The sequence below is a fragment of the Pseudonaja textilis genome, chromosome 2 (genome assembly GCF_049901715.1).
Source record: "Pseudonaja textilis isolate UNSWEBS1 chromosome 2, rPseTex1.2, whole genome shotgun sequence".
NCBI classification, from domain to species: Eukaryota; Metazoa; Chordata; class Lepidosauria; order Squamata; family Elapidae; genus Pseudonaja; species Pseudonaja textilis.
In genome coordinates, this window is record NC_141991.1 from 25,666,380 (window position 1) to 25,682,866 (window position 16,487).

Consider the following 16,487-nt stretch of genomic DNA (forward strand, 5'->3'; position numbering starts at 1 on the left):
ATAGTTATGGGATTGTTCCTTGACAAACATATGCTGATCAGCCTGGATGAAAATTCAGATGTTAGAACAGCCTTTGATTTAATATTAGACAAACGTTTAAAGAATTCCCTACAGACGAGTTAAATCAATCTATACCATCCCTCAGTTCTCACCACAGAAATATACCATTAGAAGAGGAGTGCATTTCCCCCTGAATAAGATGTATATATTAACTATGTTATAAAAGAAACTGCATTTTTACACCATTGGAAAGCTTCATAATGTTTTGCCACATAGTTTGGGGCTATTGCAAGGAAAACGCTCACAGAATATCAAATCCTGAAATCCATGCAGACCCAATTCTATAAGTTTCTTTATGTATATAAAACAAATAACTGTCCTGCTTCACACAAGTGTACATTTCCTCCTCCAGAGATTTTTTTCCCCTTCTAGAAGCACAATTTTTCCATACACTATCATGTTTCCCTTGCATTACTCTACCTACAAAGCAGCTCAGTTATATGTATAGCCTGTTTAAAAAAAAACAATTTAGTGTACCATAAAATAAAAGTATACTTAGGAAAAACAAAATATTAAATTCTTCTCAGAGGCAAAAACTATAGCACGATTTCATAAATCTGTTGTTTAACCAGTGTTTTCCGCCATTGATCATAGTGGTTTACAATTGATGACATTCCGAGCCTTAATAACTCACATATCACTGCATAATGTAACAATCTTCAGTTTCTTAAAACCTGTCATTTATGCTTTAGGCTGCTTTAATTATCACAGTTCTCAATTCTAATGTTTACCTTTTGGAGGCTGATAGGAAATAAGCTCAGCATGTGAAAAAACATTTTAAAAAACGAATTGTTGCTTAACCATAATATATAATCACAGGTTTTTCTGCTCCGCTGTTAATATCTTTCTTTCTTTTTTTTAAGAAAGAAGGGATAATAGCTTTCATATTTTAATATTTTAAGGACCTCCAAAGTTATGTTTTGTTATTCTTTCCCCCCCCCAAAAAACAACTATACTGCTGGCTGTTTTTTTTTTTTAATGGCATCTGAATTCTTCTTTTTTCTCTTTCTGGATGAGGAGTGTGGGACGATTTTGGGGAGTTGAGTGGTTTTGTTTGTTTATTTTGCAGCCAGGAGAACAATGTCACCATCACCATATGATTATTGCTACTTTCTGCATTGAAGCAATGCTCTGTCTTGTTTTCTGAGCTTTGTGTGCATTGTGTGGCTTGGTGTGCGTGGCTTGGGGTGTGTGGCTTGGGGGGGGCGTGGCAGGGGAAAGATACTATACAATCTCCACTCCCTCCCCACTCCTGGGGAAAGGATATTGCAAAATCCCCATTCCCTCCCCACCCCACTAACCTGGGGACTTGGAAGGCAGAGAATAGATGGGGGTGGGGCCACTCAGAGGTGGTATTTGCCGGTTCTCTGGACTACTCAAAATTTCCACTACCGGTTCTCCAGAACTGGTCAGAACCTGCTGAATACCACCTCTGGAAGTATCCAGACATTTCCAAAATTTACACGGGTAGTCCTCAACTTATAATCACAAATGACCCCAAAATTGCTCGGTTGCTTAGCAAGATGATTGTTCAGTAAGTTTTGCCTCATTTTACGGCCTTTCTTGTCACACTTGTTCTGTGAATCAGTGCAGTTGTTAAGTTTGCAACACGGTCGTTAAGTGAATCTGGCTTCCCCATTGACTGTGCTTGTCAGAAGATCACAAAATGGCATGATCCCAGGATGCTGCAACCGTCACAAACACATGACGGTTGCCAAGTGCCCAGATTTTAATCACATGGCCATGGGGATTCTGCAATGGTTGTAAGTACGAGGAAATGGCTGTCAATCACTTTTTTTTCAACGCCGTTACAACTTCAAACAATCCCTAAACGAATGGTTGTAAGTTGAGGACTACCTGCACTTAGGCACAAGCCTTCCCTCCCTACCTTCTCTCCACTGAATGGCTGCAATGAATTAAGCACAATGAGATTAAAGCTCCCCTCAGAAGCTCACTTTAAACACATTAGTGTGCCAGCCTGCTATAGTCAGCTCTTACCAAAAGCAGCCCTGCTTCACACAACACCCTTTTGTTCTTTATTCTTCGGCATTAATCTCAGCGTAGAGCTACCCTGTTAATATCTCAGCTGCCAAGAATAAAACACGTCAGCAATCGCACCTAAATTCGGCCATGGTCAGCACATTGCTGCCTTTCCCTTACCCTTTCCCCTCTAACTAGGGCCTGGCGTTTCATGTGAAGGACAAGCGTGCGGCAATCGAAATTGCCCTGTCAGCTCTATCATTAATCCAAGTGCTTAAATCCCTGAATAAAAGGGAAATCAATGTTGCGCGGCCATGTTTGTCAATGCAGCGTAATAAATACACTTACCTTTATGGAGTATTCTCAACAGCTTAACAATTCTCTGCTTCAAAGCTGCAAAAGGGAAAAGGAATGGAAATTGAGCTTTTTATATACTATATATATAGGGTGTAGGTTTTCTTTTTTTTTAAAAAAAATGAAAGGCCTACTGTATATATAAAGAATGACCACTTGCCAGTTCTCGTTTTTGCTCTCCATTATCAAAATACCACAGTTGGGATATTGGCACAGAGATGTATGAGGGGGGGGAAATGGTTTGTCTTTCAATCATTGAAAAGCTATTCAGGCCAAAAGCACTGGACAAAAGCACTCTAGGACAAATGAGGTCCATGTGTAACTGCATTCAAAAGGCCCCTTTGATAATTGCGTGTGACCATTCCTTGCACAACTCTCCTCACCAATGGAAGGGAGGCAACAGCAGGTGGGCTTGCAAGACGAAAAGAAATTCAGAAACCCGCCGAGATTTTTGTAAAATGGCAAGGCTGTAAGTGCAGTTGGAGGAAGATCAAAATCAGGATGTGGTTTGCTTACAGACGGCTGTACAATCTGTTTAATACAGGTAATCCTTAACTTACAATAGTTCGTTTAGTGACTGTTACAATGGCACTGAAAAAAGTGACTCCTGGCCATTTTTCACACTTACAACTGTAGCATTTCCATGCTCACATGATTTACATTTGGATATAAATCAACCACTGACTCACATTTGTGACCACTGACTCACATTTGTGATGATTGCAATGTCCCAGAGTCACATGATCCCCTTTTGTGACTGCCTGAAAAGCAAAGCCAATGGAGAAACCAGATTCAGATGGTTTGATATTATGGCTAAGGTGCACAACTGGAAACCAGGAGGCTATGAGTTGTATTTCTTTACTCACTCATGAAAGAATTCTGAGTGAGCTCAGAGTTCCTGTCTCTCAGCCCAACCTAATTCACAGGGTTGTTGTTATGGGGAAAATAGGAGGCAGAAACATTATATACATCAGCTCGAATTGTATAAAAATAAAGGTGGAATATAAATCTAATAAGTAATAAGATAGAAATAAAGCGTGTGTAAGAACAAATGGAACACTTGGTGAATAGTTCCACATTTTCCAGAGAATTAAACAAGGATAGGAGCCTCGGTGGCGCAGTGGTTAAAGTACAGTACTGCAATTTGGCAGATCGAATCCCATCAAGCTCAAGGTTGACTCAACCTTCCATTCCTTCCGAGGTGGGTAAAATGAGGACCCAGATTGTTGGGGACAATAGGCTGACCTGTAAACCGCTTAGAGAGGGCTGTAAAGCCCTGTGAAGCAGTATATAAGTCTAAGTACTGTTGCTATTGCTAATAAATATATTAAATAACTCAATCTGAAATTGAATCATTTTGCCTAACCTATGGAGAGAGGAGCTAGTAATGTGCTAGACTATTGTAGATATATACTTATCTGCTTCTTAAGTTGATTAAAGGAAAGTTTGGGAGCAAAAAAAAATAAGCTTGTTGTTCTCTAAATGGGAAATTCCAGAGGACTGTAGTCTTGTGTGACCCCATGGAGCAGGGATGAAACTGGCAGCCCACAAACCAGATGTGTCACATGCAGGCCACGCCCACCCCAGTTCCGCTAAGAGGGAAAAGGTCGTGATACGTCACGTGACGGCAACGTAACACCACAAGTTTGACACCAATGCCAAGGAGGATCATTCATTATTATTACTCATAGAAATGATAATAGTTATTTACCAGCAAAGTATGCAAGAAATCAATTGTGGTGATTTGTCCTATTATCTGTCAGAATGGCACACATTTTGGCTCACATTTGCACATCTTTGTCAGGGCAAGAGCTGCATGAGGAGTTCAGAAAACATCACAATTTTAGCAGCTCAAGTCATCAGCTATTCTTTTTCTATCTCACCTGTCAACTAGCATTAATCCAAAAGTCCTTTATTCAAGTTTGTTTCTATTTTAATCTCCCTCTCCCTCCATCCCTCCCTCCCTCCCTGTGTGTGTGAGAGAGAGAGAGAGAAAGAAAGAGAGAGAGAGAGGGAGGGAGGGAGAGAGAGAGAGACAGAACGAGAACGAGAGAATGAGAATGAGAATGAGAATGAGAATGAATAAATAAATAAATGTTTTCTGTGATGGGTTTATAAACCACAATTAATTCCCAAGCCAGGTTACAAAAGAGCTGACCAAATCTCAAAGCTATATTGCAAACATTTCCTGAAAAAAAAAACAGATGAATGGATGATTGAAAGATCTTCACAAAGCATTCATAAGGCCAAGAGTTTTAAAAAAGGTACTATCATCATCAAATTAAAAAGAAGAAAAGTAAACCTTTTCATTTTTCTTAAGGCAACAATTCATTTTCAAGCATAGACCTATTGTCTTGGACTTGCTTATACTCAAAACTTTATATCTACTATAAACATTGGACATTTAAACTTCAGAACTTCTGCTGTGAAATTAACTTCATAACTTCTCTTCTTTAAAGGTACAAAAGAAATGGGGATTATGTGTTTTAATGACAGTTGCTGTGAATGGTATGCAAGTTTATTGGCACATATAGTGAAGAGCTAAGTTTCAAGCAACACCTATCTATCAGCCTTTGCTTGCATTCTGTAGAATAATTTGCTTCTTCATAGCACATAATGGTTCTGCTTCTTTTTTATTATGGAAGCTTGCATTAAATCTTTTAGATGTTTAAGAGAAATGTTTCCTTTTGAGCTCACCTTTTGGCTGAAGTATTTAATTTCATTTTCAAAGATCATACTTTAACATTTGGGTTTGAATTTTAAAATGTAAATCGCTAATATAAATTCCGCTATGTTTTCTATTTTTTCACTTTTATTTATACTTATATACATATATGTATGTATGTACATACATACATACATACGTCACACCTAAACTACTGCATCCGGTTTTGGTCACCACACTATAAACAAGATGTTGAGACTCTAGAAAGAGTGCAGAGAAGAGCAACCAGGATGATTAGGGGACTGGAGACTAAAACATATGATGAACTGTTGCAGGAATTAGGCTTGGCTAGTCTAGTGAAGAGAAGGACCAGGAATGACATGATAGCAGCATTCCAGTATTTGAGGGGCTGCCACAGGGAGGAAAGGGTCAAGCTCTTTTCTAAAGCGCCTGAAGACAAGGAATAATGGATGGAAACTGAACAAGGAGAGATTTAACCTGGAAATAAGGAGAATTTTTCTGACAGAGCAATCAACCAATGGAACAGCTTGCCTTCAGAGTTGTGAGAGCTTCATCACTGGAGGCTTTCAAGAAGAGACTGGACTGCCATCTATCAAAAATGATGTAGGCTCTTCTGCTTGGGTGGGGATGGACTAGGTGACCTACAAGATTCCTTTCAACTGTTATTCTGTTCTGTTATACATACATACAGTATTTATATATTGTACTACAAATTCTGCCCTACAAACAAAGAACTATACCGGTTTTAACCAGTGGTGGGATTCAATTTTTTTTACTACCGGTTCTGTGGGCATGACTAGTTGGGTGTGGCAAGGGAAGGATACTGTAAAATCTCCAGTCAGAGTGGGTATTTGCTGGTTCAACAGACTACTCAAAATTTCCGCTATCAGTTTTCCAGAACTGGTCAGAACCTGCTGAATACCACCTCTGGTTTTAACCCTTTGCCTTCACATAAATGCTCATCCACTACAATTACTTACATTTGTCTTTAAAAAACAATCGCATTTCAATGGGACCTTCTTTTTCAAAGCAAACATCTTTTCAAGATCAAAGCAGGGTACAAAAAAATAACCCTCCTAACACTATATCCTACATCCTGGGAGTGGAAGTCCACAAATCTTAATCTTGCCAAGATTGGACACACCTGTCCTACATATTGGAATTCTCATTCAGGTTATTCCCATAAGGATGGTTGATTGTAGAGAAGGTATCCCTACAGTACATTCTGGAAGAACTATATGATTATGGTGTAACTGGGTCCAGTTTATTAGGTAATATTGAGAGAAAACATTAAAATCAGCAAAAAACCAAATGATTTAGATGGCAATCTCTTTTTTCTCACAATTATAAATGCCTCCCTTAGCTAGAATTACTGAGCAAATATTGGAAAAGATTGCAAGCTTCTTAAGCTGAAGAAAGAAGAAAAAGGGTTTAAAACAGCTATTAAATCTTTTTTTTTTTACAAGGGGGAGGGAAATATTTTTACCTGTAAAATGGTTTATGTTAGAAAAGAACATTGCATAAATCTCTGCAGAATCAGATTCTATAACTACACTGATTGTGCATACTTAAGCGCCAATGAAGTAGGCAAATATTGATGCTGCCATACTTAATTTAAAGAGATATAAGAGTTAATTTGTTTATTGTTGTAAACAAAGGCATTTGGTGAAATGAAAATTCCGTCAAAACTTAACAGCCAAATTCAAGTGAACATAAAGTAAAGGCTTACGTATTTTCTGTGGTTTTTATAATGGCTAATCTAGTAACTCTAAATGGAGTGTTGCTGTTCATTCCTTAGCTTCTGTTCCATAAATTAGTTAAAGCAATCTAACAGTTACAGTACTTGAGAATTGAATTCAGCTAAGTGGTTTTAAAGGATTTTGAAAGTCTAACAGAGTCATAAGTTGAATGACTACTACCAAGTTGTTCCAGTTGTTCCAGTGTGGTAAAAACAAAACAAAATATAGATTTTTTTTAAAGAGCCTGGGAAAACTACCCAGAAGTGGAACAGAAAAAGAACCTACTTTCTTATAGAGGAAGCATACTTTTTGAAATAAATATAATCATATGTTTAACTGAAATATAATTTAAGTTCAATGTACTCAATACACATTCTTTTATTTGTTGGCTATGTGGTTTTAATGAATCCAGCATTATTATTGTAAGCCCAATTCATTTTTTGCAGGAATCTAGAGTATTAATATTCATTAGGGAACATCTTAATTACTGAGAGCATTGACTCTTCTGCTTAAGTACTGCACTGACATTCAATATCATTCTGGCCTCAGTTCAGAATGCTGCTGGTGCTAAAATGCCTTTGTATTTGGGAGCAGAAGAACTTAAAGACAGTTTCCTATGAGCACTATTTTGAGTTGGGATTTGTGGGATTTGAGCCCAAATGTATCTACAATTTTAGTGCTCATAATGCTCACCTGATCAGGTTGCCTGGCCCACTCCGCTTTCAAATGTTTAAAGAACAGCTTTAATTTTAAATAAATTTAAAGGAAATCAGGCATAATGCAAAGCAAACTACCAGCCCCGGTAACTATTTCTACTTCTTAGAAAGCCCCTGAATGCTACATAGCTATAAAGGGTTCTTAGAGTATATAATTATAAAATAATGAATGTAACTGATATAAAATGATTGTCTTTTTTGTCTTACCTGCCTAGAAAAAGAGTAAAGATAAATGTCTATGAAGATGCTCAGTCATCCAGGTGAAGGTTGTCCCAAAGGTGCTTTTTTTTTTTTCAAGAGGCAACTGGACTTCTTGGATGAGAAGTGAGAAGAAAAACCAGAAAGTCCAGTTTGGGAGCAAAGATAAGTTAACACAGAAAAAGCACCAGGGCAGGACTAAGAGGTAAAAAATTAAGGAGAAACTATGAGCCAACATGGTCCCAATTTAGATTTTCTGTATATCTACAACATTGCTTTTTTGAAAAGAAATCCAGATAATTATTATAATGCACGAAAAAAAATTGAGAAAACTCTGCTCCCATCCATCCAGTTATCATCTAGATATCATATATGTAGTCCAAATATGGCAATCTTCAAACAACAGCTGTGAATTCTAGCACATTTCATGAGCCGCTTTAAGCATCTGATGAAGTGAACGCAACTCACGAAAACTAGGCTTTTTTTAATAACAGCGGAGAAAAGCACTACCAAATTCCTTAGGATCAGAGGTAGTATTCAGCAGGTTCTGACCAGTTCTGGAGAACTGGTAACAGAAATTTTGAGTAGTTTGGAATACCACCTCTGACTGGCCCTGCCCCCATCTATCCTCTGATTGGCTGGGTCTTCTTTTGTTGCCCTGCACAGGAGAACGGAGCTGGAAAGCAGGTTAGTGGGGTGGGGAGAGAATGAAGATTTTATAGTATCCTTCCCCTGCCACGCCCACCAAGCCACGCCCACCAAGCCACATCCACCAAACCATGCCCACAGAACCAGTAGTAAACATTTTTGAATCCCAACGCTGCTTAGGATGATCTGTCCATCGGTGTCCTTTAACCTGCCAATTCAAGTTTGGAATCTTCCGAGTTTGGAGATCTCCTGGAAGATTTTTCCCTTTTTAGGTCTATTTTATCTTCATTATCTTTACAGATATTATTGTAATACTGCTTCTTGTCTCTTTGACTGTTAAGGTTCTTCCTAAGATTTTGTTTTTCATGTCTTCTTTTCTTCTTGGCCATTTCTTTCAGTTGTTTTGACATTGAGTTTTCATTTTTATGTGGTTTCCCCCTCTTTCGGAATGTGTTTTTTTTTTTCACATTCATCCTTGTCTTCCAAAGGACAATAACACCAATTTGGCAGGGCTGTCTTAATGCATGGGCCCCATGAGCATAGGAGCCCCATACTAATCTGTATATGTTAACCCTTCAATTCACCGTGTATCATTTAAATACAGCAACATATTTATTACATTTCACTGCATTTTTAATTAATCGGTGTTATTTTATTAAACAACACCGATTTTGTTGGAAGTGCCAATAAAATGAATGTATGTTTAATTTTATCAATCATTATATTTTTATTCCTGTGAATAGTTGTTGTAGGGGTCCCAGTATACTACTTTGCCCAGGGCCCATAATGCTGTTAAGACAGCCCTGCGATTTGGATATTAGTATATCTATCTCAGGACTTTGCTCAATATTACTTTTGATCTTATATAGAGCGGTCAATTTAAGCATGGGATTCTTTACCATTCCAATAGTATTTTAGCATTAGAAATGTAGTCAGAACTTAAAAGGTCTTAAAATTCCAAAAAAATGGAAGTCCATTTTGTTAAGGTGACCAACTTTTTTACAATGAAAAGGACACAAATAAATTGAAGAAAAAAACAAAGCCACTTGCACACGGCACACTCTCTCATAACAATTCTCCTGTGTGGAGCACATGCATCTCATAATCCCATCTCGTCGCACTGTACCGAGCCTTGACGAATCGTCATGTCAAATACAAACACGTCACATCACACACAATGGATCGGATCGGATCGGATCAATCGGATCGGATCAAATACGGAGATTTACAGATTAGTCATCAAATATCAAAAAGGAGGCCATGTAGGAGGACACTTTTTGAGAGAGGACAGAACTTACCAAAGGAGGACTGTCCTCCCTAAAGGAGGACGGTTGGTCACCTCAAATTGTTGTCCCTCTTATCTGTTTGCATTCCTTTTAGCTGTTCATTTAGTCTCTCTGTTCCCTGCAATTCTCTCTAAATCCGATAACTCTGCCTTTAAGAGAAAACAACCATGGTCATACAAAAAATGTATGTGCTATAACTCTAACACTTCTAGATTACATGTCGTTTGGCATGCTGGGTCAGTTCCTTTTGGAATATTGCTTTCAAAAATTTCCCCTTAAATATTTTTCTACGCCTTAAAATTAAAACAACCATAATACTGAGATTGTAATTTTAAAAGAACTAGTTTTCAAAATTTTGTTCCAAATGTTAGTCAACCTATTTCCTAAAATAGAGAGATATGATTTGTTGTATTTTAAGAAACTAATCCAGATTTTCATTTCATATCCTGCATTTAACTGTATGGCAATCCTCGGCATCCTTGCTTCAAGCAGGAAGCCTTTATTCTGGAAATATGAGAAATCAGCATTCTTGGTCTCTAACAAGAGAAAATAAGGTGGCATTTTTCCTACTTGCTCAAACAGCATGAAAATAATTAAGGTCCTTCTGCTGGAAATGAGGTGCTTAGATCGCACTTAAACCCTTTCAAAGTTTGTGAGGTTACTGGATATTGCATATGGCTGCAATGTTTACGCCAACAAAACACGTGTTTATCCATATCCGTTCTTTTAGCTATTATGACTTCTGTGCAATCACAGTCTCACCGGCAGCTTAGAAAGTGAAAACCAGGGAGAGAGGTTGGGAGGAGAGGAAAGTCCCTGCACATTTCATTCATGTAAGACTTTCCAAGCTGTTCTCAATGACAGCTGAGCACGGCAAAGCTAAACCCGCTTGTTCCGGCTGTCAGCATCTGAGAATCTACAGCGACGAGATATAATTGTGATGACACCATGGCAGTAGAATTGGGTCAAGCTTACGGTCACTTTTAAAAGCAGAATATCAACCATTCCTTTCTCCCTCAGTAATTTGATTTGGTGCCACTCGGGAAAAAAAAATTAGAAACTATTAGTTTCATGTCTAGGCTAGGGATCAAAATGTGACAAGTGTTAGGAGAATCCTCCTGTGAGCTGAAGATCTACTAGAATGGGACACCGACATAGAATAGAATAGAATAGAATAGAATAGAATAGAATAGAATAGAATAGAATAGAATAGAATAGAATAGAATAGAATAGAATAACAGAGATGGAAGGGACCTTGGAGGTCTTCTAGTCCAGCCCCCTGCTTAGGCAGGAAATCCTATACCACTTCAGACAAATGGTTATCCAATCTCTTCTTAAAAACTTCCAGTGTTGGAGCATTTACAACTTCTGGGGCAGAGATGGTATTCAGCAGGTTCTGACAGGTTCTGGAGACCTGGTAGTGAAAATTTTGAGTAGTTCGGAGAATCAGAAAATACCACCTATGACTGGACCCGCCCCAATCTATTATCTGCCTCCCAAATCCCAGCTGATTGGCCGGGTCTTCTTTTATTGCCTTGCACAGGAGAACGGAGCTGGAAAGCAGGTTAGTGGGATGGGGAAGGAATGGAGATTTTACAGTATCCTTCCCCTGCCATGCCCACCAAGCCATGCCCACAGAACCAGTAGTAAAAAAAAATTGAATCCCGCCACTGTTCTGGAGGCAAATCGTTCCACTGATTAATTGTTCTCACTGTCAGGAAATTTCTTCTTATTTCTAGGTTGCTTCTTTCCATGATTACTTTCCACCCATTGCTTCTTGTCCTGCCCTCAACTGCTTTGGAGAATAGCTAATATAATTAACAGATACCATGGGTTTCTCTAGAAATATCAAGTATATTTCACTTGCAACCATCTCCCTGCTAATCATGATGTTGGGCACCTTCCTTAATTCTGCAAGGCTTTCCTGCCTCATTGTATACGGCAATCAGACTTTCATAAGATATTTCCAAAACAAACAATCCTCCAATTATTTCTTATTCTTTTTTTAAAAAAAATGATTGGTTTTTAAAAACAAACATAAACAAAACATAAAAACATCAAGCTATCTTCCATATATGTACATACAGTGTGCTGGTTGGTTTACAAATTGTTTTGTGCTTCCATTTCGTAGTCTTCAATTACAATTACAATTACATTACATATAATCTCGTATTTTCAATCAAAAATTAAATACCTTAGTATCATTATTAATCAATCATTTGATTATACTTTTATTCATTCATGTTTTACAAGATAACCATAATTTACTTAGTTTATTTTATAACAGTTCACATTATCATCCCAAATCTATCCTAAAATCATTTTGTAGATATAATAAGAAAGAAGTCCATCTTTATATATTTATTATTTTCTAAAAGTCTACATATTTCATTACTGTACTTTATTATCTAACCATTGATAGAAAAGACCCCAAATTTTATAAAATTGTTTATCCTCTTGTTCTCTAATTTCAAATGTCAATCTACTCATTTCAGCACATTCCAATATTTTCTTAATGATTTCCTCCTGTGATGGTATTTTCTCATTTTTCCAATTTTTAGCAAATACAATCCTAGCCACTGTAAATACATTTACAATCAGGTATTTCAAGTCTTTACTATATATTTCAGGTAAAATTCCCAATAAAAATATCTCTGGTTTCAAGTCTATATGTTTTTTTGTCATTTTTTCCAACCACATGTGGATTTTAGTCCAGTATTTTTAGCACCCGCACAAGTCTACCACATATGGTAATGTGAGCCAGGTGTCTGATGACATTTCCAACATTTTTCGGATTTATTCTTGAACATTCTTGCTATTCTTGTCGGGGGAAAATGCCACCTGTAAAACATCTTATACAAATTTTCTTTATATGCTGTTGACATTGTCATTTTATAATTTTGAGACCACAATTTTTGCCATTTCTCTAAATCAATCCCATATCCAAAATTCTTCCCCCAAGCAATCATAGTTTCTTTAACTTGTTCTTCTTCTAGTTTAATTTCTAGTAGATATCCATACAATTTTTTAATCATCTTTTCATCAGTACCTGTCAAAATCCTATCTAAGTCAGTCAGTTTATCATAGAAACCTTCCAACTTAGAATCTTTATCATACCTTGAATGTACTTGCGCATATGATTCATCTTTATACCTTGTTCCTCTAGTTTTTGTATAAATTTAAGTTCACCCTTTTTATTCAATATTTCACCATGTCTAACTGTTTGTTCCTTTTTGTATATTATAGGATACGAAAATGCTTCAATAGTCAATAGCCAGACTGGAATTTTCAAATAACATTGCCCTTTAATCTTCTCCCAGTTTAACCACAGAGACTCCTGTATATAATGTCTTCTAAAATACCCCTGTGTTTTAGTTCCTTTATACCATAAAAAAGCATGCCACCCCAACAACAGATCATGTCCTTCTAATGCAGGGGCGGGCAAACTATGGCCCGCAGGCCACATCTGGCCCGTTGGTCTTTTTAATCCGGCCCAGCGAAGATTGGTACGTATGTAACCGCGGACACCTTTCGGCTGCTTTCAGATGCATCAAGAGGAGGCGGTTGAGGTGGAGGGCGGGCGGTGGAGAGCGAGCAGGGCACCTGGCGGCCTTGTCAGGTGGAGCAGGAAACGGGGGCAGGAGCCCGGCGGAGCGAAGAGAGCTGAAACTTGTTGAGGTCTCGCCACAGTCCCTTCATGGGGAGAGAAGCCGCCGAGCCGGGAGGAGCACAGGATGCTGCCGGCTCGCCTCCCCGCCCCTCCGTCGTGACTGCGGGAGAAGGATCCCTGAGCGCTGCCCTTGCGGCTGCCACCGATGGAGCCCTGCTTGATTTTGCCTGAGCCGCATTTGATTTGGAAGGGGGCAAAGGAGCGCTCTGGGGTTCGGCCAACTGCCCGCTGAGCAGCTCCGGGCTCCCCACTGCGGCTGGCAGACCTTGGGGCTGTGCTCCAGAACCCAGCGCCACGGGACGGCGAAGCCAAGCGGCGGGAAGAGGCGCGTCGAAGCTGCAGTGGCCGGCTCAGATCTCTTGGTCCCGGGGAATTCCCCTCCACCAAGGTGCCTGAGCCCCGAGCACCGCCGGCGGCGAGAAGCACAAGAAGCGCAATGGGGCCATGGGAAGAGCTGCACCCCAAGGACCGACTGGTGGCTGGAGCGGCCAGGACTGGCAGTGGAGGCGAGGGCCCAACCTGCATGGGGGGGGCTGGGGTGGTTTTCTCCTGCGCCTGGCTTTGGAGCAGCCCGCCGTGCGCTCTTGGGCATCTGGCTCGCTGTGCCCTGGGCACGCCTTTCCCTCGCCTCTCAGCCAGCAGTAGCAGCAGCAGCTCCGCCGCCGCCACCTCCTTCCTCCCCTAACGCCCACTGTTGTGATGCATATTCCCGTAGACCCGAGCACCAGCAGGTGCTTCACACCTCCCTCCATGGCCTTCCCCTGCGGTAAGATGGGAGAGAACAGTGGCGCCCTCAGCACGCTGGTGCCGGGACCTCGCAGCCAGACCGAGGCGCGCTCGGTGGTGGACGTCCTGGCTGGGCAGAGCAGGCAGGTCCTGGGAGAGGTGTGCAGATGTTTTCTGCCGAGCAGGCTTCCCAAGCGCCCAGGAGGACTCACAGTTTAACGGCAAAAGCAGTGGCGGGATGGGCGCTGGGCGGACGGGGGAAAGGCAGGCGAAAGCCCACACACACACACACACACACACACACACACCTCGGCAAGCAGTTTGCAGGGTTAGCCAACAGTTTCTCGCAAGAGACTGAAGGCCGGTCTGCTCCCCCCAATTAGATGTTGGTTCAAAAGGGAGGGTCAGGCCTGCTACTAATTGGTGGTTCACAGTTTATCCGTGGGCACCGGCGGAGTTATGTTTTGAGGGGTGGGCGTTTATTTATTTTTTATCTTATAAGTGGCCAACTTGTGTAAACTGAGGGGGTACATTCATACATACATACACACACACACACACACACACACACACACACACGTTTATTTGTAGCAGAAGAATCTGTCTATCTATCTATCTATCTATCTATCTATCTATCCATCCATGTTGTGCAAATTTAACTATGACGCCAAACTTGAGTTTTGGAAGGTGTCTTGGAGAAAAAAATAGTTAATTTTCCTCCCCGGAGTGCGGCAGGCATCTCTCCCGCTTAAAAAACAAAACAATGACCTTTTATAAAATTGGTTCGGCCCTTGAATGCAGATCTGATTTTCCATGTGGCCCCCGACAAAAATTAATTGCCCACCCCTGCTTCAGATGGTGGAGAGGAACAAGTAGAAGAATCAGGAGCTGTAAATTTCCTACTCATTTTAAGCAATTCAAAATCTTCAGGTTCTTCTAAACCTTAATCCAATTGTGAAGTAACCAATTATAGTTCAAAATAAAAATAGTAGAAAAAAGAAGCCCAATAATAATAATAAAAAAGGGGGGGAAAGGGAGGACAAAATTTCTTCAGGTTCTTGTATACCTTAATCCAATCAATAGTTAGATAAAGAAAAAGACTTAAGAAAAGAAAAAGAAAAAAAGGAAAAGGAAAAATTCTTCAGGTTCTTCAACACCTTAATCCAATTGAAAGGTCTCAAATATAAAAAAAGTGCATAAGAATAAACTAGAAAGGTAGATGAAAAAACAAAAACACCAGGAAAGGAAAAAAAAAGGCTTTTAAGGCTTTCCCTTTAAAATAAAAAGCAAACGTAGAGATTGGACTTCCAAAAAAAAAAAAAAAAAAACCAAGACAAGCTTCAACAAAGCCAAAAACCCAAATAGTTATTGCCAAAAATTTTTTAAAAAAATACAGTAAAGCTGGTGAGGAGGGATAGCACAACTTAGGAAAAGTAAAAAGGGCACACTGCACTTTGTTTGATTATCCAAGGCTCTTATTATAACTCTCTTCTCCAAAAACTTATCACCTTTTTTCCCCCTACGTTTCAACACCAGACTCCAGCTGTTGATAGAAACCCAGAAGAGCACCTGCAATAATACTCTCCCATGCTCTTCCCTCTATCTTATCAAATAGCAATCTCCTTGAAAAAGAGTCTCAGTTCTTTCTTTCTCAGCTTTGTCTGGTCACAGGGAAATAGAATATTTTCAAGCCTCTAGTTGGCAGTGTTACAAAGTTTCTTTGCTCTCACTTTCCCCCTCCTTTTCTGAGCAGGATATAATAAGAATTAATAAAAAAAGAAAAAAGATATTTTAAAAAAATGAAATAACTAAAGGGAGCCTCTAGCCTAAAATATTACAAAATCAAAAAGGAGAAGAAAAAAAAATAGATATGAATGAAAAAAACCAGTCCAGTTTCAAAATACAAGATCATATATAGAAAATCCAGCAATGAGAAAAAAAAAACATGGACATTCCTGTTTAAAATCGCCACTTAATCACTTCTGTCAAAACTTTTACAGATTCTTTCTTTTCCTTAGGATGTCCTTTCGGATCTTAGAATAAAGAAAAAATTCTCACCAAACCGGCACACTCTCTCTTTCTGCTCTCTTCCATTTCAGAGCTGTCCCAACTTCAGCAGCTTTAATGGCTGCCTCTTAGCCACTGGCAAGAAGAGCTTCTCCTGGATCTACCAGGGACTTGCGGTATCCCTGGGATCAACAGGATGCGCTCTTCACTTTCACTTCTCTTCGGGACGGTTTAGATCCGATAGGACCGTCCAGGAGCAAAGATATCAACAGCAATCTCAGACCTCCAAGATCGCATGTTGTATCGTCATGACGCCAGCTCCGCCCTCCTCTCATTTCTTCTTTTTTTTTTTTCCCTTTCCAACAATGGTAAAGATTTTTAAGAATAGCTATTGGATATAAACAGACAATTTTCTAT